Below are 21371 nucleotides of genomic sequence, written 5' to 3'. Positions count from 1 at the left end.
CTTTGTTAGAAATATAGCGTGGTCCAATTTGTTATATATTCTAACAAAGTGTAGATTGGATTTTAACCTATTTAAAACATGTCATCAAAATTCTATAATTAATCTTAATCAGGAAAAATTACTAATGATGTTCCATAAATTCTTTTTTTAAGTTTTTCTCTTCTTTTTTTCGGTTGAATTTTGAATTTTAAAGAGTCGAAATTGAAGATAAACTATGTTTCAAAATTTAATTGTCATTTTTTTCGTGTTTTCTCCTCTTTTAAACCGTTCAATTAAGTGTAAATATCATTAATTATTAATAATAACATAGAGTTAAAGGTAAATTGAGCAAATTGGCTATTTCTGGCAATTTCTTTAAGTGTGTATCAAACTGGTAGCCCTTCGCATTAATCAGTACCCAAGAAGTAGCTCTTGGTTTCAAAAAGGTTGGTGACCCCTGTCCAGGGTGTACCCCGCCTTCCGCCCGATTGTAGTTGAGATAGGCTCCAGCGCCCCCCGCAACCCTGAAGGGAATAAGCGGTAGAAAATGGATGGATGGATGGATGATTGAAACTTGTATTAGTAGATTGCACAGTACCTATTCCGTACAATTGACCACTAAATGGTAACACCCGTATACGTTTTTCAACTTGATTAAGTCGGGGTCCACGTTAATCAATTCATGGTAAAGTTACATTGTTTAATGCATCCAGCGGGGCATCACAACAAAATTAGGCATAATAATGTGCTAATTCCACGACTGTATATATCGGAATCGGTAATTAAGAGTTGGACGATATCGGAATATCGGCAACAAAGCCATTATCGGACATCTCTAGTTTAAAGCAAAGTGGTTGGAAAATTAGTGAACCCAACATTAGTGACCGCTGATGTCCCACAGAAACACTCTGAACTCCAATATAAAGTATTTCAAAAGAGTGGAAGCAACTCCATGTGGTTTTCACTCTGTGTATTAGTCATATAGTATATTAATTAGCTCTGTACCAGTCAGGAACATGACTCATGGGTTTGCCATTACCTGCTCATTCCACTGTGGTGAAAGTGCCAAGGAAAAGAGCAGACAGGATGACTGACAAACTGTTGGCAGCATCACAGCTTCCTGCTTTCTTACACCCTCTTCCTGCTTCTCGCCAGAGTGGGCGGAGCCTGTCTGACTGAGGGTGTAAGAGGAGGAGGAGGAGGAGGAGGAAGTCATACAGGTTACTGAGCATTTGCTGAGCACATCACCTGCACCTTGTCAGCCTCTAGCGCCATGCTCGCCTAGAAGCGCTTCCCGCTCACTGTCGGCATACCTTCAATTTTTTTTTGGAAAGCTGAGCTTGCTGTCGTGTGATATTTTTTTTTCTTCCTGGGAGTTTTGGGCAGTTTGCTGCTGAGCCCTGGACATCCTGTAAGTAAACATTAGCTCGGGTGCTGTTTGGACATGGGCAAGCTCGTTAAAGGAGAAGTAGGGGTTTCATGTTCAAGTTAATGTTTATCTTTGCAGCTGTTGCCTGCTTCTCACATAGATGCCAATCTAAAAATACTCGTTCGCAGCTGTGACGCTACCTCCGAACATGAAAGGTGTCTCATCATGCCAAAGATGCCACTGTCAAAAATAAAAAAAATTGCCGTTAGGGATGTAACGATGTGAAAATTTCATATCACAGTTATCGGAACCAGAATTATCACAGTTAATTTTCATTTCATTTATTTATTTATTTCAGGCAATGACATAAAGAAGTACAAGTTGACACAACATAATAATATAAATTGATATAGTGCATGATTGTCCAGTTTTGCCTGAAAGGGAGTGGGAAGAAGATAACTTATTTAATCCCACCCCCAGTTCTCCATTCAGTGATTATTCACATGAGTTTCACTCTTACTTTGTTCAAGGATTATAATACAGATGTTGTATCATAGTGGCATTACCACAGGTAACAATAATTATTACACTGTAACAATAATTTATATCAACAATGTAGGAATAATGAATATACCAACAATGGTAATAGACAACATAGCAATAATGGTAAGGAAACATTGAGCACATGTTAACACTTTGAGACAGAGTATAGCAGCAGGTCAAATAAAAGACCCTCATCTCTATATTTGAACCAGACCCCATGTTTGTATAATAGTTTAAATCGATTAATAGTTTGGCATTGCTTGTGATGTAAGTCCAGTTTGTTCCATAGTTTTACTCCGCATACAGACACACAAAAACGTTTACGAGTGGTTAGAGCTCTCGGCAATAAGAAATATCCAAAGCCTCTCAAGTTATGAGCCTGCACTGGTCTTATAAAAAAACGTTGTAGATTAGGCGGCAATAATTTGTTAAATGCTTTATATAAGATTATTAATGTATTATATTTAACAAGGTCATCAAATTTGAGCAACTTTTGATTGCATAAACAGATTATGAGTACATTTATTGTTATTATTGCAGCATTGTTGAATGTGCTCAAGAACTAGTTACAGTATATACACACTGAAATAGTTTAAAGATTTTTTTTACACTAAAATAAATACACACACTGTCAAAAAACCCAACATTTTTTTGTGTTTCTATTGCTCATTGATAGTGTTTTAGTCTTAGTATTTTATCCGTTAATGACTAAGCTTTTATTGTTTTGAATATTGGTTTGTACTCTAGCACTTTAAGATGTATTTAAATAATAAATGCGTAAAAATTTAAATCTGTTATTATTAGGGCTTGGCGGTATGGCTGAAAATGTTATCACTAGAGATGTCCGATAATGGCTTTTTTGCCGGTATCCGATATTCCGATATTGTCCAACTCTTAATTACCGATACCGATATCAACCGATACCGATATATACAGTTGTGGAATTAACACATTATTATGCCTAATTTTGTTGTGATGCCCCGCTGGATGCATTAACACGCGAAGTCCCAGAGAAGGGTCAATTGACACTTTTACCTAGAAAACACACAAGAGGGTCATTTGACCCCTAGTCCCCCCTGTGGACACTCCTTTTGTTATGAAAATGTGGCTGTTAGTGGCACACGGCAGGGGGCCACTTGAGCCTGTGTGGGGGAGGGGACCTTACAGCTCAAGCTTTAGTTCTGAGGTAGGTTGTGTGTGTTTTTGCAAGGATCAACAGAATGAAGGGATCAACACTCTGACATTTATTGTTAAAAAAAATACAAAACAAAACATATTTACAAAGAATGAAAAAGCAACTGTTTTCCCAGTTTTGGTGTGGAGGGTTGTTGCAGAAGCAATTGTTATTTTTGTGTGCCAAAAATAGTTTAAAAAAAAAAATTTACAAAGAAAAAAGCATATTTACAAAGAATGAAAAACCATGTCCATGTAAACGTGACTGACATACATTTGAGCAGTCACTCACAATCCTGGCACTGCCATTGCTCCTTTCGGCATTTCCCACATGTATAATTTTTCTGTCTACCTAGACAAACTGCCCCTAACAGCCTCATTACCATAACAAAATGAGTGATTAGTGTATTCGGGAAAAGCGTCGGGCCAAATGACCCCTCTCTGGGTCTTCTAGGTAGACAGAAAAATGCTGGGACTTCTAGTGTTAAACAATGTAACAAGGTTTTCCAAAATAAGAGAACAACTTCAACTCAAGTTATGGAAAAAAGTGCCAACATGGCACTGCCATATTTATTATTGAAGTCACAAAGTGCATTATTTTTTTTAACATGCCTCAAAACAGCAGCTTGGAATTTGGGACATGCTCTCCCTGAGAGAGCATGAGTGTGATTGATTGATTGAGACTTTTATTAGTTATTATGAGGAGGTTGGGGGAGGGGGGGTAGCGGGGGTGTATATAGTAGCATTGAAGAGTTAGTGCTGCAAGGGGTTCTGGGTATTTGTTCTGTTGCGTTTATGTTATGTTACGGTGCGGATGTTCTCCCGAAATGTGTTTGTCATTGTTGTTTGGTGTGGGTTCACAGTGTGGCGCATATTTGTAACAGTGTTAAAGTTGTTTATGCGTTCACCCTCAGTGTGACCTGTATGGCTGTTGACCAAGTATGACTTGCATTCACTTGTGTGTGTGTGTGAAAAGCCGTAGATATTATGTGATTGGGCCGGCAGCAAAGGCAGTGCCTTTAAGGTTTATTGGCGCTCTGTACTTCTCCCTACGTCCGTGTAGCACTCCGTACAGCGGCGTTTTAAAAAGTCATAAATTTTACTATTAGAAATCGATACCGATAATTTCCGATATTACATTTTAAAGCATTTATCGGCCGATAATATCGGCAGTCCGATATTATCGGACATCTCTAGTTTGTACTCTAGCACTTTAAGATTTATTTGAATAATAAATGCGTAAAAATTTAAATCTGTTATTATTAGGGCTTGGCGATATGGCTGAAAACGTTATCACGATATACATTTTTATATTGATCGATATTTGTCCAGGGTGTACCCCGCCTTCCACCCGATTGTAGCTGAGATAGGCTCCAGCGCCCCCCCGCGACCCTGAAGGGAATAATCGGTAGAAAATGGATGGATGGATGGATGGATATTGATAATTATTGATATTTTTATGACTTTTTAAGACTGCCAATAAATACAGCAATGCAATTTCCAACTTACCAAGGGTGATGCTTGTCTGTGGAGGTAGGATGAGCGCAACTAAGGTGGTACAAAAATGCAGTCCATTTGAAGTTGGTTTCAGTTTGAGACACTAGAACACTGTGCAAAGTAGTTTGGGGACAACTAATTAAACCGACACATTGGAAGTGTCAGGATTTTGCTGTAGCGTCTGCATAAAGCCAACAAAACTAAAGACAAGTTTATGTTATTGAGTTGATATATCAACATATTACAGTTTCTCTTCTCACTCCATGCAGAGATTCCACACTGCCACAGCGAGCCAGAGCGATGGCGTAACCAATCATGGTAGTGATTGGCTGTTAGCAGGCTCCTCCCATTGCTCAGTGACACTTCCTGTTTCCTGTTTGCTGGGTTCCCAGAGCTCGAGTGACTTTATGCAACAAATCTTGCTTCATAATTTATATTTTCTTCCGACCAATAGATATAAATATATATTGAATGTTTTATCGAACGCATTTTATATTGATATCGATTATGTGTGTCTTTGCGATATATATATTGATATCGTTTTATCGGCCCAGCCCTAATTATTACTATTATCTATTATTTCTGGCTGTCGTTGTGGCGTCCTACTTTGTTTAGGGGTCCTTGAACGCTCCGTAAAAACACCTCTGTCTTGTATTTGTCTGATTATAGAACGATCACTCTTGCTAAGAGAGCACATGTAGCTTGTAGGTTCAATGTGCACAATTTAAATATCTTAGTTGCTCAGACAGCAATGTGTTTATATAAGTGTAGATTGGGGTATATTGTTTCTTAATGGGGAAAAAGATTGTACGTTTTTTATCGTCATTGTATGTGAGTGTGAATGTTGTCTGTGATGAGGTGGCGACTTGTCCAGGGTGTACCCCGCCTTCCGCCCGTGTGCAGCTGGGATAGGCTTTAGCGACCCCATAAGGGACAAGCGGTAGAAAATGGATGGATGGATGTATTTCTACAGCAACATTTTGGTGTCACTTATTTCCAATATAAGACAAAGACGAAACACAAGACGAAATAGTGAAGACAATAGGAAAGACATTAATGTCTCTTGTTTTCATGTTAGCATCTACGCTAGCAAGCGGGCGCCAGTCAGTCCGGGAGTTTGTCAAAGTGCAGTTATCATCACAGTTTTTTGATACTTTTGATTATAAAACTGTAATACTAACTAGGTGTGTGGGAAAAAATCGATTCGAATTCGAATCGCGATTCTCACGTTGTGCGATTCAGAATCGATTCTCATTTTTAAAAAATCGATTGTTTTGTATTTATTTATTTATTTTTGTTTTTTATTCATTTATTTTTTTTATTGTTCAATCCAACAAAACAATACGCAGCAATACCATAACAATGCAATCCAATTCCAAAACTAAACCCGACCCAGCAACACTCAGAACTGCAATAAACAGAGCAATTGAGAGGAGACACAAACACGACACAGAACAAACCAAAAGAAGTTAAACAAAAATTAATATTATCAACAACAGTATCAATATTAGTTACAATTTCAACATAGCAGTGATTAAAAATCCCTCATTGACATTATCATAAGACATTTATAATTAAAAAAAACAAAAAACAATAGTGTCACAGTGGCTTACACTTGCATCGCATCTCATAAGCTTGACAACACACTGTGTCCAATATTTTCACAAAGATAAAATAAGTCATATTTTTGGTTCATTTAATAGTTAAAACAAATTTACATTATTGCAATCAGTTGATAAATGATGATAAATAAATGGGTTATACTTGTATAGCGCTTTTCTACCTTCAAGGTACTCAAAGCGCTTTGACAGTATTTCCACATTCACCCATTCACACACACATTCACACACTGATGGCGGGAGCTGCCATGCAAGGCGCTAACCAGCACCCATCAGGAGCAAGGGTGAAGTGCCTTGCCCAAGGACACAACGGACGTGACTAGGATGGTAGAAGGTGGGGATTGAACCCCAGTAACCAGCAACCCTCCGATTGCTGGCACGGCCACTCTACCAACTTCACCACGCCGTCCGTTGATAAAACATTGTCCTTTACAATTATAAAAGAGTTTTACAAAAATCTACTACTTGGCTTGCATGTCAGCAGACTTGGGTAGATCCTGCTGAAATCCTATGTATTGAATGAATAGAGAATCGTTTTGAATCGGGAAAATATTGTTTTTGAATCGAATTTTTTTTATTTTGAATCGAATCGTGACCCCAAGAATCGATATTTAATCGAATCGTGGGACACCCAAAGATTCGCAGCCCTAATACTAACCGTCAGGAGTTTTCTACCGCGGTTATCATTAATACCGTTTATTTATACATCCCTAATTGGCGTGTTAGCTTTTTACTTGTTTTATTTATATGTGTGTCTCTTTGTTAAGAAACACTGGTAAAAAAAAAACAGTATTTGTATGTTTTTTATGTGCCTCTGACACTTATTTTAACGCAGGTTAAAGACAGGATATGGGGCTTTTATGTCACTCAACTCATGTAATTCTTCATTTTACGGCTGTGGTTACAGCATCAGCCCAAATACGACTTTTTGTGGTATATTTTGTCTAATGTTATAGTGAAGCTGTGTGGTCAGTCAACATTGAATGTAAAAGAACATGCTAGGTGCTGCTAACACTGTTACTTCCTATTGTTCTCTTTGGCTAATGTGTGCTAATGACAGATGTTACCTTATTACTGTTTTCTTCTTCACCTGCTCCTTTTTTTATCACCCACTTTATCAAAACATGCCTCCTGACACACACACACTGAAAATAGGGGTGCATTGGAAAATATGTAATCAGAACTGTCACCCCTATGTGCAATAGAGTATGGATGTGCAATATTTCCTGAGGCCACTGACATGGGGGAGTGAGGAGAGGGTTAAGTGGATGGCGGTGCTTTACAGTATAAAGATGGAGCTGCTTGTTGCAATAACAACCACTGATGCTTCAGCTCTTGCAGCTGACTAAACCCTTTTGCAAAACAGTTGCATAACACACTGCACAGTCATGCGTGTGTGTGTGTGTGTGTGTCAGTGATGTTCTCCACTCGGCCATGCGGGAGAAAGTGTTCTAGTCTTCAAAACCAGAGCTTTGGAAAGCTGGAATCCTATGAACTTTGTATTCATTGGCTTGTTAAATCCGTCCAGAGGTCGATAAACCTTTTCAACTTTGGTATTGATTTAAAAACGGAAGTTGTGTGTCTCTTGGACTATTGGGTTATGTCAGTGTTGCACGCTCATAACCGCATACGCAGGTTTGCTCATAAGTGTGAGTCAGCCAGACTGTGACTTGTTAGAAACTCCAAAGTAGCGCAACAACACTTCATTCTTTGCCCAAACCAGCAGTCTTTTAAGAAAATACTGCTTATTAGAACCTGTCTGTGCTTGTTCTATGTAGTTGCAGTTGTACATTCCCAACAAATCTCCAGAAGAACCATTGCCATTCACTGACCATGCACTAAATTAGTCTGATTTCTCAAATACCGTATTTTTCGGAGTATAAGTCTCTCCGGAGTATAAGTCGCACCGGCCGAAAATGCATTATAAAGAAGGAAAAAACCATATATAAGTCGCACTGGAGTATAAGTCACATTTTTTGGGGAAAATTATTTGATAAAACAAACAACAGGCTGAATAAGTGTACGTTATATGAGGCATAAATAACCAACTGAGAACGTGCCTGGTATGTTTAACGTAACATATTATGGTAAGAGTCATTCAAATAACTATAACATATAGAACATGCTATACGTTTACCAAACAATCTGTCACCCCTAATCGCTAAATCCCATGAAATCTTATACGTCTAGTCTCTTACGTGAATGAGCTAAATAATATTATTTGATATTTTACGGTAATGTGTTAATAATTTCACACTTAAGTCGCTCCTGAGTATAAAAAACTGCGACTTATTGTCCGAAAAATACGGTAGTTGTTTTTTTTGTATTTTTTACACCTACATGTGAAGTCCCAGTGTCCATCTACACTCTCTATTGTGCACAGGTTGTTTGCCTCCCGTACACTAGGGGAGCGCTCACTATCTTTCAGCGCGGATAAATATATTGCGCTTCCTTTTTTTTTTTTTTTTGTTTGTTTTTATAATTTCCTGCCCAGCTTCTCAGGCAAATCATATAGTAGATGTAGATGCCCATATCGGCTGTTCAGATTTACTTTACAAAAGAGAAGTGTAGGATACTTCTCTTGTTGCCTTATTTGTATTTTGACTTTATTAAATGTATTAATATTATCATTTGGTGCAGCCGGGCCGGAGCAGGAGGGGATAGAAAGAGAAAAAAAGGAAGACAGAGGGGGGAATTGTGGGGACAAGAGGGGGATTAGACAACAGCAAACACAACAACAACAACAGAGCAACATCAGCAAATACGACATGTACAAATATGATGGTAAAAGTAATAGCAAATTAGCAGTTAGCGAAAATAAAAAATAATACAGAAATGACAATGAGCATTATTACACTAAAAATGGAGCAATATGAATACCAATAGAAATAGTGCTATTGATAATAAACAATACCAATACTTTACCTTTATTATCAACAATACAATTGTTCAAATGCAACAATACATATACGTAATGATAACTTGAGATACGAAAGAATGCAGAAAAATGGAGGGGAAGAAAGAGAAGCAACCTACATTAACCTTGTAGATTGTTATAGTAACAATAGGTTAAGCGCTTCCGTTTGACCAAAGATGTCACACCAAAACTAGACAACGCGGCTCCTCACAAGTCAACAGGCCAGTTCTTCTTGCACCCGATGTCCGCTTTATTGTTGGCAAAGATCACATATATTACATCTGTGTTGGCTATGCTGATGTTACAGTCGTGGTCAAAAGTCTACATACACTTGTAAAGAACATAATGTCATGGCTTACTTGAATTTCCAATAATTTCTACAACTCTTATATTTTTGTGATTGAGTGATTGGAGCACATACTTGTTGGTCACAAATAACACTCATGAAGTTTGGTTCTTTTATGAATTTATTATGAGTCTACTGATAATGTGACCAAATCTGCTGGGTCCAAAGTATACATACAGCTATGTTAATATTTCGTTACACATCCCTTTGCAAGTTTCTGACCACAGAACTTTCCTCCTGAAGGTCTTATCTTTGGCCATGTGATGTCAGACTAAACAAAAATTGAGCTGTTTGGCCACAATACCCAGCAATACGTTTGGAGGAGAAAAGGTGAGGCCTTAGTCCCAGGAACACCATTCCTAGTAGTAGTAGTAGTATTAGGCTCTGGGCCTGTTTTGCTGCCAATGGAACTGGTGCTTTACAGAGAGTAAATGTGACAATGAAAAAGGAGGATTACCTCCAAATTCTTTAGGACAACCTAAAATCATCAGCCCGTAGGTTGGGTCTTGGGCGCAGTTGGGTGTTCCAACAGGACAATGACTCCAAAACACGTCAAAAGTGGTAAAGGAATGGCTAAATCAGGCTAGAATTAAGGTTTTAGAATGGCCTTTCCAAAGTCCTGACTTAAACGTGTGGACAATGCTGAAGAAACAAGTCCATGTCAGAAAACCAACAAATTTAGCTGAACTACACCAATTTTGTCAAGAAGACTGGTGAAAATTTCAACCAGAAGCTTGTGGATGGCTACCAAAAGTGCCTTATTGCAGTGAAACTTGCCAAGGGACATTTAACCAAATATTAACATTGCTGTATGTATACTTTTGACCCAGCAGATTTGGTCACATTTCAGTAGACCCATAATAAATTCGTAATGGACCAAACTTTATGAATGTTTTTTGTGACCAACAAGTATGTGCTCCAATCATTCTAACACAAACAAATAAGAGTTGTAGAAATTATTGGAAACTCAAGACAGTCATGACATTAGGTTCTTTACAAGTGTATGTAAACCTTTGACCACGACTGTATATAGCAGACAGCACCAATACATGATTGGAGTTTGTGCCACGAACATGATACTACGACTAAAAATGTCTTTCCAGAGTTGCTGGATGCGGGTCCAAAGCAAAGACTGATGGGAGAGAGTTGTTTTGAAGGAATTTTCAGAAGGAGAATGGAAAGAAAATAAGCTCTGTGGCTTGATGGAAGGAGTTTTATGTCCGAAGGAGAAGACCGTTTATGTCCTGATACAAATTAAAATGAGGGTTGCTATTGTTGTGTCAAAGCTTGCCAGTTATGTGGAATACAGAGTTATTTGCTAATCAGTTTTGAGTGCACAAATGCAGCATGAAGAATACATTTTCTTCTTTGCCCTGTAATTTACCTGATTCATTCTTTTCCATATCACACGTATTTGTTCTAAAGTCCGAATGAAGCCGGCATTCTCCATTTCCTTAGCTACCTTCTTAAATAAATCTTTCTTTTTTTTTCCTCCCATCGATACACTTCAAAATGTTCCGTTCTCATAATTTGTAATACGAAAGGTCCCCTACAGCACGCACATCCACTCGAGAGATCTGGTTTTCAGTCACATAATCCAGGTGTATTAGTCCGATTTTTTTAAAGGCCTACTGAAATGAATTTTTTTTATTTAAACGGGGATAGCAGATCTATTCTATGTGTCATACTTGATCATTTCGCGATATTGCCATATTTTTGCTGAAAGGATTTAGTATAGAACAACGACGATAAAGATTGCAACTTTTGGTATCTGATAAAAAAAGGCTTGCCCCTACCGGAAGTAGCGTGACGTAGTCAGTTGAACATATACGCAAAGTTCCCTATTGTTTACAATGATGGCCGCATGAAGTGAGAGAGATTCGGACCGAGAAAGCGACAATTTCCCCATTAATTTGAGCGAGGATGAAAGATTTGTGGATGAGTAAAGTGCAAGTGAAGGACTAGTGGGGAGTTGAAGCTATTCAGATAGGGAAGATGCTGTGAGAGCCGGGGGTGACCTGATATTCAGCTGGGAATGACTACAACAGTAAATAAACACAAGACATATATATACTCTATTAGCCACAACACAACCAGGCTTATATTTAATATGCCACAAATTAATCCTGCATAAAAACACCTGCGTGTTTGTTATGCTAGCTCCTAGCTCCTCTGCTAGCTCCTAGCTCCATAGAACACGCCAATACAATTCAAACACCTGATCAACACACACAATCACTCAGCCCAAAAGACCGTTTACCTAACCCAAGGTTCATAAAGCTTATATATTTTTAAAAAGTTACGTACGTGACGCGCACATACGGTCAAGTTATCGAATGTTTAGCAGCCAAGGCTGCATACTCACGGTACCTGATATTCAGCTAGGAATGACTACAACAGTAAATAAACACAAGACATATATTTACTCTATTAGCCACAACACAACCAGGCTTATATTTAATATGCCACAAATTAATCCTGCATAATAACACCTGCGTGTTTGTTATGCTAGCTCCTAGCTCCTCTGCTAGCTCCTAGCTCCATAGAACACGCCAATACAATTCAAACACTTGATCAACACACACAATCACTCAGCCCAAAAGACCGTTCACCTAACCCAAGTTTCATAAAGCTTATATATTTTTAAAAAGTTACGTACGTGACGCGCACTTACGGTACGGTACGTGTTATGCTAGCTCCTAGCTCCTCTGCTAGCTCCTAGCTCCATAGAACACGCCAATACAATTCAAACACATGATCAACACACACAATCACTCAGCCCAAAAGACCGTTCACCTAACCCAAGGTTCATAAAGCTTATATATTTTAAAAAAGTTACGTACATACGCAAAAAAAGCCAAAGCTGCATACTCACAGTAGCACGTCTGCGTCTTTGTCATCCAAATCAAAGTAATCCTGGTAAGTGTCTGTGTTGTCCCAGTTCTCTACAGGCGTCTGTGTATCCAAATCAAAAGTCCTCCTGGTTAGAGTCTCTGTTATCCGAGTTCTTCCATCTTGACTGCATCTTTCGGGAATGTAAACAAAGAAGCGCCGGCTGTGTACTGTTGTGGCTGACTACGTTCGAAAAATACGTCCATTTCGCACCGACAACTTTCTTCTTTGCTTGCTCGGCTTCCTTCTCCATAATGCAATGAACATGATTGAAACAGATTCACGAACACAGATGTCCAGAATACTGTGGAATTATGAAATGAAAACAGAGCTTTTTCCTATCGGCTTCAATGTGGAAGGCATACCCGTGTTCGTCGGGCTACGTCACACGCATACGTCATCCGCAGAGGCGTTTCGAACCGGAAGTTTAGCGGCAAATTTAAAATGTCACTTTATAAGTTAACCCGGCCGTATTGGCATGTGTTATAATGTTAAGATTTCATCATTGATATATAAACTATCAGACTGCGTGGTCGGTAGTAGTGGGTTTCAGTAGGCCTTTAAAAGCAAAACACGATTGGATTAAGGTGTTTCCATGGGTTGTATAATGCTTCTTTTGAGGCCAAATTATTTGAGAGATCAGACTAATTTAGTGCATGGAAACATAGTCACTGCTTTCACGCGCGCTCTGTTGCAGTGACCGTGTAGAAACTATATATGTATGTACAGATTTTATATATTTTATTAGTTACACTCATTAAACGATTAATTAAAGCACCCGAATATAAATTAAAGGTTTTTTTTTCTAATCGATTTAATTGATCAATGGTTGTGGCCCTTAGGAGTAGGGGAGAAAAAATGTGCATTGATATTTCGCTATGAGTTCTTTCTTAAATCATACTTGCCAACACTCCCGATTTTCCCGGGATACTCCCGAATTTCAGTGCCCCTCCCAAAAATCTCCCGGGGCAACCATTCTCCCGAATTTCTCCCGATTTCCACCCGGACAACAATATTGGGGGCGTGCCTTAAAGGCACTGCCTTTAGCGTCCTCTCTTACCTGAAAAGAAGACTATTATATAGGTCTCCGTTATCCATAGGTTTATCTATAACCCATAAAGTAGGCAGGCACGGAGCTATTTCTCAGCGTGTGTTTATTCCAGCCGGCACGTTAATACACTGACACACAACATCCGGATTCCCATCATGCATTGCTTCAAAACTACGGCAAGTAGTAATGTCCAAAAACAGCGACGAAGCAGAAGAACGAAGAAGAGACACGGCGACGACTAGTAAGAAGAAGAAGTACGCTTGCAAGTTCCAAAATGATTGGAAAAAATAATTTCAGTTCATCCAGGACAGCTCGAAGGGAAGGGGTGTGCTGCCTGTAAATTTTGTAGATCAGACTTCTCCATTGAACACGGTGGCCGAACGGATATACTCATTCATGAACGGATTATTTATATATATATATATATATATATATATATATATATATATATATATATATATATATATATATATATATATATATGAAATACTTGAAAATATATACACCCCGCTACCCCCCCACACCCCCCCATCTCCAGAATTCGGAGGTCTCAAGGTTGGCAAGTATGTCCTAAATTCAACAGTATTTCTCACCTTCTGGCACTGGCAACTTTCTTTGTTGGATTATTTTTCATCATACTCTATAAAATTAGGTCAATCAAGACTTGTGTTTTGTTTTTGATATGTTAACACCAGATCCCACCTCACTCCTACCCACTCCTCCAAAGTGGGCTGGCTAAGGGTGGAGGACAGAGTAAAACAACTTGCACTGAGCCTAGTCTATAAAATCTGCTACACCTCCTTAAATGGTAAATGGGTTATACTTATATAGCGCTTTTCTACCTTCAAGGTACTCAAAGCGCTTTGACACTATTTCCACATTCACCCATTCACACACACATTCACACACTGATGGCGGGAGCTGCCATGCAAGGCCCTAACCACGACCCATCAGGAGCAAGGGTGAAGTGTCTTGCTCAAGGACACAACGGACGTGGCGAGGTTGGTAGAAGGTGGGGATTGAACCAGGAACCCTCAGGTTGCTGGCACGGCCACTCTCCCAACTGCGCCACGCCGTCCTTGATACCGAAGTACATGTCAAACTACTTCCATAACGTAAATGACCGCCATAACCACAACACCAGGGGGAGCTCCACTAACCACGTTAAACCCAGATTCTGATCTAACAAAGGTCTTAACTCATTCTCTTTCTATGCCACATCAATATGGAATGCGCTCCCAACAGGTGTAAAAGAAAGGGCATCTCTATCCTCCTCCAAAACCGCACTAAAAGAACACCTCCAGGCAACTTCAACCCTAAACTAACACCCTCCCCCTTCCACATCCCACCTCCCCGGATTGTAAATAATCAAAAGTAGATACTTGTTCTTATGCTTTCTGATCTCTCTCTCTATGTCCACTACTTGCTGTACATATCCTACCAAGTCAGACCTACACTGTTTCAATGTACATTTCTCTGATTATGCAATTGTTTATAACTGAAGTGCTGATATCAACCAAACCTAACCCCCCCCCCCCTCCACATCCCACACCCCGGATTGTAAACAATGTAAATAATTTAATGTATATACTCTGATGATTAACTTGTGTGATGACTGTATTATGATTAGGGATGTCCGATAATGGCTTTTTGCCGATATCCGATATTCCGATATTGTCCAACTCTTTAATTACCGATACCGATATCAACCGATACCGATATCAACCGATACCGATATATACAGTCGAGGAATTAACACATTATTATGCCTAATTTAGACAACCAGGTATGGTGAAGATAAGGTCCTTTTTAAAAAAATAAAACAAAATAAGATAAATAAAAAACATTTTCTTGAGTAAAAAAGAAAGTAAAACAATATAAAAACAGTTACATAGAAACTAGTAATTAATGAAAATGAGTCAAATTAACTGTTAAAGGTTAGTACTATTAGTGCACCAGCAGCACGCACAATCATGTGTGCTTACGGACTGTATCCCTTGCAGACTGTATTGATATATATTTATATATAATGTAGGAACCAGAATATTAATAACAGAAATAAACAACCCTTTTGTGTGAATGAGTGTAAATAGGGGAGGGTTTTTTTTTTGGGTTGGTGCACTAATTGTAAGTGTATCTTGTGTTTTTTATGTTGATTTAATAATAAAAAAAACAAAAAACGATACCGATAATTAAAAAAACTATACCGATAATTTCCGATATTACATTTTAAAGCATTTATAGGCCTGCCGATATTATCGGACATCTCTAATTATGATGATAGTATATATCTGTACCATGAATCGATTTAAGTGGACCCCGACTTAAACAAGTTAAAAAACTTATTCGGGTGTGACCATTTAGTGGTCAATTGTACGGAATATGTACTGTACTGTGCAATCTACTAATAAAAGGTTCAATCAACCAAACATGACAAAAAGAAAGGTGATTATTCCCCACTTGAAACATGTCACCATTTCTTCCCTCCCCACCCTAAACCATGCCTCTACTCTAGACGCCACTTCTGTTGTTTTTGTGTACTATCTGAGGGCAACGTCCGGCGGGATCACGGCCACTGCGATACGACAGGACATCCTGCGTCACAGAGCACACACATGCACGTGAATGCTCTTTGGTGGCCGTGTTTATTTTTACATTGACGATGTTTCCCCATCCTTACCTCCTCATTACTACTTCAACTACTCCCCAAAAACTCAAGCGTGAGGAAAAAACAGGCCGGCTGGATGCGGACCAGAATCAGCTGTGGCCCCTCATGGGCTCCATCCCCCCCCCCCCCACACCGTGTGCATGTGTCCTCATGCACATTAATATCAGCAATGCGATTGTGCAGCCACTGCGGTGAGCATAACTGAACAGCCGCGGAATTGTGAGAGTTTCCGTGATAAAATGCAACCATCATTCCCTGGTCTGAGGCTGCGGTGGGTTCCTGTGGCGCGCTTTGTTTTTTTTGGAAATCTCGTCCGTTGGAGCTGCAGTGGCAAACATGGACGGTAGACAGGCTGAGGAGTGTTTTTGTTTTCTTGCTTTTTTTCATAGTAGCTCTCTCTCTCACACACACACATACGTGATACTTTAAACACTCTTGTATATGTTTGTGACTAGCCAAATTTCTGGCCCAACAACTCTGTTTACACCCCACCCCCATGCCCCAGCCATTGGACTGCCCCCATTCAAACCATTGACAGGGTGATCGTTGCGCGACTCTTATGTTCCATTCAGCCCACCAGGAGCCACTTGGAAATGCATGACAACGGCTGCTCTTTTTTTGGAATGGCCTCAGCAAATTTGCAGGTCGACACCTTCTTAAAAGGCAGGCACTTAGCGTTTGTATTTATATCAGCTCAATCGAATCTTTTCACCCTTTTGTTGTCTTTTCTTTCTATTAAAGAGACAGTTACGACTGAAACGCTTTTTGCTGCAATGACTGAACCTGGAACCGGCTCCAGTGAGAGCGCCGGACACCCAACCAAAATTGTGTTGTTGTAGCCTTTATCCTTGGATAGCAAAGTCTGCCGTCTTTGCCTGTCTTGTTATCTTTTGACACGTCCTTATTGGAGCGAGCGTACCACGGGTTTTGACCTTGTAGATTCTTTCACGCATTTCTTTGATAAAAGGCGCTTATCATATGTAACTGGCGAGGATTGCAGTCAGAAATGCGACAGTAATGTCAAGTGTGTTAATGTCAGTGTTCTTGTTATCTACATTATGATTTAGTTGTTCCTTCAATCATTGCATATGCAGAGTTGTTAGGAACTAGGGTTGCGCGATATAGACATTAAACGATAATAATATAAATTTGGCCGACGATGGAGCTTCTAATACTATTGCTTTGTAGTGATAATGCATGTTGATGACACGTTCTAGCTCTCTCTTGCACATTTTACAGCACAAGCAAACAAAGGCGTCCTTAGCGCAAACTAGCGCCCTCGCAGCTAATGTCCCTCCACAGTGCAGCTTTTAAATCACTAATCCTTGTCTCCACGGCGGCAAATAATTGGTGTTTCTTACAAGTACCATTACCATAGGTGTATACAAAAAAGCTAACCGCTAAGCTAGAGCTCTTCAATGTAAACGAGTGGGCATATCGATACTGATATAGTCCGTAACGATACCAAGTATAGTATCAGTATATGTTTGACATAGAGTGATGCGATTTATTTATTTTTTGTTATCACAAAATCGATTTTTGTCGATTTGGTTATTGTGTACAAATTCAGGAAACAAAGAGACAATAGTAGTGTTTGATTTTTAGTTATTTTGCCCTCTTAGCATTATTAAAAATGTTGCTTTATATTGATATTATTGGACTAGATTTGTGATTTAAAAAATGTATTATCATTTATTGATCCTGAAAAAGTACGAACATTGTATGACCAATACAGCCCGTATCACTACTTGGTATTGGATCTGTTACTAACGGCGGGGAGACGGCACACACAACAAGGGCTTGATATTTATTGTGATTTGGGCTTGATATTTATTGTGATTTATTATATATGTATGTATATATATATATATATATATATATATATATATATATATATATATATATATATATATATATATATATATATATATATATATATATATATATATATATGTATTGAAACAATAATATTAATAAACCAAGGGAAATGGAGTGTGACAAAAATCCAAGAGTGTGTATGTGTGTGACTATGTGTAGGAATTAACTGTTGAGTGTTACCGTAAATGTTGAGCGAGTGGCAAGTCCAAAAGGGGGCAGGGCAGGCTCATAGATCCGCCAAACAAGCAGGAAGTCGGGGGCTAAGCAGGGCGTAGAAGGTCCGTGTCCAAGCGGGAGTTCGAGATCAAAGAGGCAGTCAGGGAGGCAGAGGAAACAAGGAAAAAGACGAGAGACACAGCTCGTCAACGTGGGAACGGAGGTCTGCAGTAGGATCGACAAGGAGGACACAAGACAATCAATACAACGGGGAAGAAAACACACCGAGCAAGAGTGAGCATAGAGCATGACGTGGCTTACTGTACGCAAACAGAGGATTACGTTCTGGCCCGGAACGCAGGTCTGCACTGGCTTAAGAAGCCCAGTAAGCTCATCACTGACAGGTGCACTGAGTGTTGATTGATTGCAGCTGCTTTCTGCCGCCGGAGTGACGCGTGCAGGAGATGAGCGGCCGTGAGGCTCATTGATAAGTGCACATTGGCATGCGCCCGGGCCGTGACAGGATCGATATCCAAATTTCTAATATCACACCAAACTAATGAAAACTAAACAAACAGAAAATAAGTTCTCATTAATAATAGTTTGGGCAAAATTAACTGTTACCGTAAATCTTAGCAGCCAAATTAAGAGCCTTTCTAACACGTTTTGAAATGGTTCTATCATTTATGTGCCAAGTAGTATATCGTTATTGCAAGAGGTATTAGTATATATCGCCATATAGATTTTAGGCCTAGGAACCAGTGTAGGACCAGATCACGTTGTTTTGGTGCCCCAGTCGACAGTAACATTTTGACTTACCGTTGGCTTTTATTATTTATTTATCGCTGATTTGTGTAGCCTAGTCTAACGCAAGAGGCAGGGATGAAGGCTTTAAATAACAGAGCGTAACTGCAGCTTTTTATAACACAAACTCGCGTCATCTTTGCAGCGCCAGACAAATTTGCACCATTCCTGGTGAGGTAAGAAATGTGTCTTGCGGACATGGAAAAGCTCTCTAAATATGGACCTCTCCAAGGTTAATGACAAGCTTGATGGTGATGGAGGTTTGTAGGACCGCACATTTAATTTCTTCTCCAGAGGGGAATTCTATGAATGGAAACACAAAACTAATAGTATCTACTTTTGCCACAGTGTTTCCTAAGAGAAGTTAACCATGACTACAGTGGAGGTTCCTTAAAAGGGAACTGCACTTTTTATAAAATTTCCCCCATCATTCACAAAACAAGTACACGTATGTCTTTTTTTTTTCAAATAAATTCTAACTCGTAAATAAACGCTCGCACGGTCAGCTAACAATTCAGTTAATGGGAGTCATGACGTCATTGCGTCTATTGCGCCCATAAAACCCACTGAAACACACCCGAAAAGTGCCAACAATACTCCATTTACATTTTGTGACCGGAATATCAACCAAGTATTAGTGATATTGTTACAAACCCCGTTTCCATATGAGCTGGGAAATTGTGTTAGATGTAAATATAAACGGAATACAATTATTTGCAAATCCTTTTCCACCCATATTCAATTGAATGCACTACAAAGACAAGATATTTGATGTTCAAACTCATAAACCTATAAGAATTAACTTAGAATTTCATGGCTGCAACACGTGCCAAAGTAGTTGGGAAAGGGCATGTTCACCCCTGTGTTACATGGCCTTTCCTTTTAACAACACTCAGTAAACGCTTGGGAACTGAGGAGACACATTTTTTGAGCTTCTCAGGTGGAATTCTTTCCCAGTCTTGCTTGATGTACAGCTTAAGTTGTTCAACAGTCCGGGGGTCTTCGTTGGGGTATTTTAGGCTTCATAATGCGCCACACATTTTCAATGGGAGACAGGTCTGGACTACAGGCAGGCCAGTCTAGTACCCGCACTCTTTTACTATGAAGCCACGTTGATGTAACACTTGGCTTGGCATTGTCTTGCTGAAATAAGCAGGGGCGTCCATGGTAACGTTGCTTGGATGGCAACATATGTTGCTCCAAAACCTGTTTTTACCTTTCAGCATTAATGGTGCCTTCACAGATGTGTAAGTTACCCATGTCTTGGGCACTAATACACCCCCATACCATCACAGATGCTGGCTTTTCAACTTTGCGCCTATAACAATCCGGATGGTTCTTTTCCTCTTTGGTCTGGAGGACACGACGTCCACAGTTTCCAAAAACAATTTGAAATGTGGACTCGTCAGACCACAGAACACTTTTCCACTTTGTATCAGTCCATCTTGGATGAGCTCAGGCCCAGCGAAGCCGACGGCGTTTCTGGGTGTTGTTGATAAACGGTTTTCACCTTGCATAGGAGAGTTTTAACTTGCACTTACAGATGTAGCGACCAACTGTAGTTACTGACAGTGGGTTTCTGAAGTGTTCCTGAGCCCATGTGGTGATATCCTTTACACACTGATGTCGCTTGTTGATGCAGTACAGCCTGAAGGATCGAAGGTCACGGGCTTAGCTGCTTACGTGCAGTGATTTCTCCAGGTTCTCTGAACCTTTTGATGATGTTACGGACCGTAGATGGTGAAATCCCTAAATTCCTTGCAATAGCTGGTTGAGAAAGGTTTTTCTTAAACTGTTCAACAATTTGCTCACGCATTTGTTGACAAAGTGGTGACCCTCGCCCCATCCTTGTTTGTGAATGACTGAGCATTTCATGGAATCTACTTTTATACCCAATCATGGCACCCACCTGTTCCCAATTTGCCTGTTCACCTGTGGGATGTTCCAAATAAGTGTTTGATGAGCATTCCTCAACTTTATCAGTATTTATTGCCACCTTTCCCAACTTCTTTGTCACATGTTGCTGGCATCAAATTCTAAAGTTAATGATTATTTGCAAAAAAAAAAAGTTAATCACGGAAAGGGCATCTCTATCCTCCTTCAAAACCGCAATAAAAGTTCACCTCCAGGCAGCTACAACCCTAAACTAACACCCTCCCCGGATTGCTAATAATCAAATGTAAACAATCAAATGCAGATACTTTTTCTTTTTCTTATGCCTTCTGATCTCTCTCTCTCTCTCTCTCTCTCTCTCTCTCTCTCTCTCTCTCTCTCTCTCTCTCTCTCTCTCTCTCTCTATGTCCACTACTTGATGTCCATATCCCCCCTCCCCACCCCCCACCCCCCCTCCCTCCACACCCCTGATTGTAAATAATGTAAATAATTCAATGTGATTATCTTGTGTGATGACTGTATTATGATGATAGTATATATGATAGTATATATCTGTATCATGAATCAATTTAAGTGGACCCCGACT

The 21371-nt window shown here is 39.5% G+C and overlaps 1 protein-coding gene across 3 annotated transcripts in view; it reads left to right on the top strand.

The window, feature by feature from the left end:
- Positions 1-21371, top strand: part of wu:fa11c10 (protein FAM110A) — a 119622-nt gene that overhangs the window by 80349 nt on the left and 17902 nt on the right. The window contains exon 1 of one of the 3 annotated variants that reach the window (XM_062052606.1): positions 1190-1390. The exons of the other annotated variants lie outside the window; for them this stretch is intronic. The gene's annotated coding sequence lies outside the window, so the exon portion shown is untranslated. Of the gene's footprint in view, positions 1-1189; positions 1391-21371 lie in introns of those variants that run through there. 3 annotated transcript variants of the gene reach the window in all.

The sequence above is a fragment of the Entelurus aequoreus genome, linkage group LG07 (assembly GCF_033978785.1).
Source record: "Entelurus aequoreus isolate RoL-2023_Sb linkage group LG07, RoL_Eaeq_v1.1, whole genome shotgun sequence".
Lineage (NCBI taxonomy): Eukaryota > Metazoa > Chordata > Actinopteri > Syngnathiformes > Syngnathidae > Entelurus > Entelurus aequoreus.
This window is presented reverse-complemented; position numbering and strand designations above follow the sequence as displayed.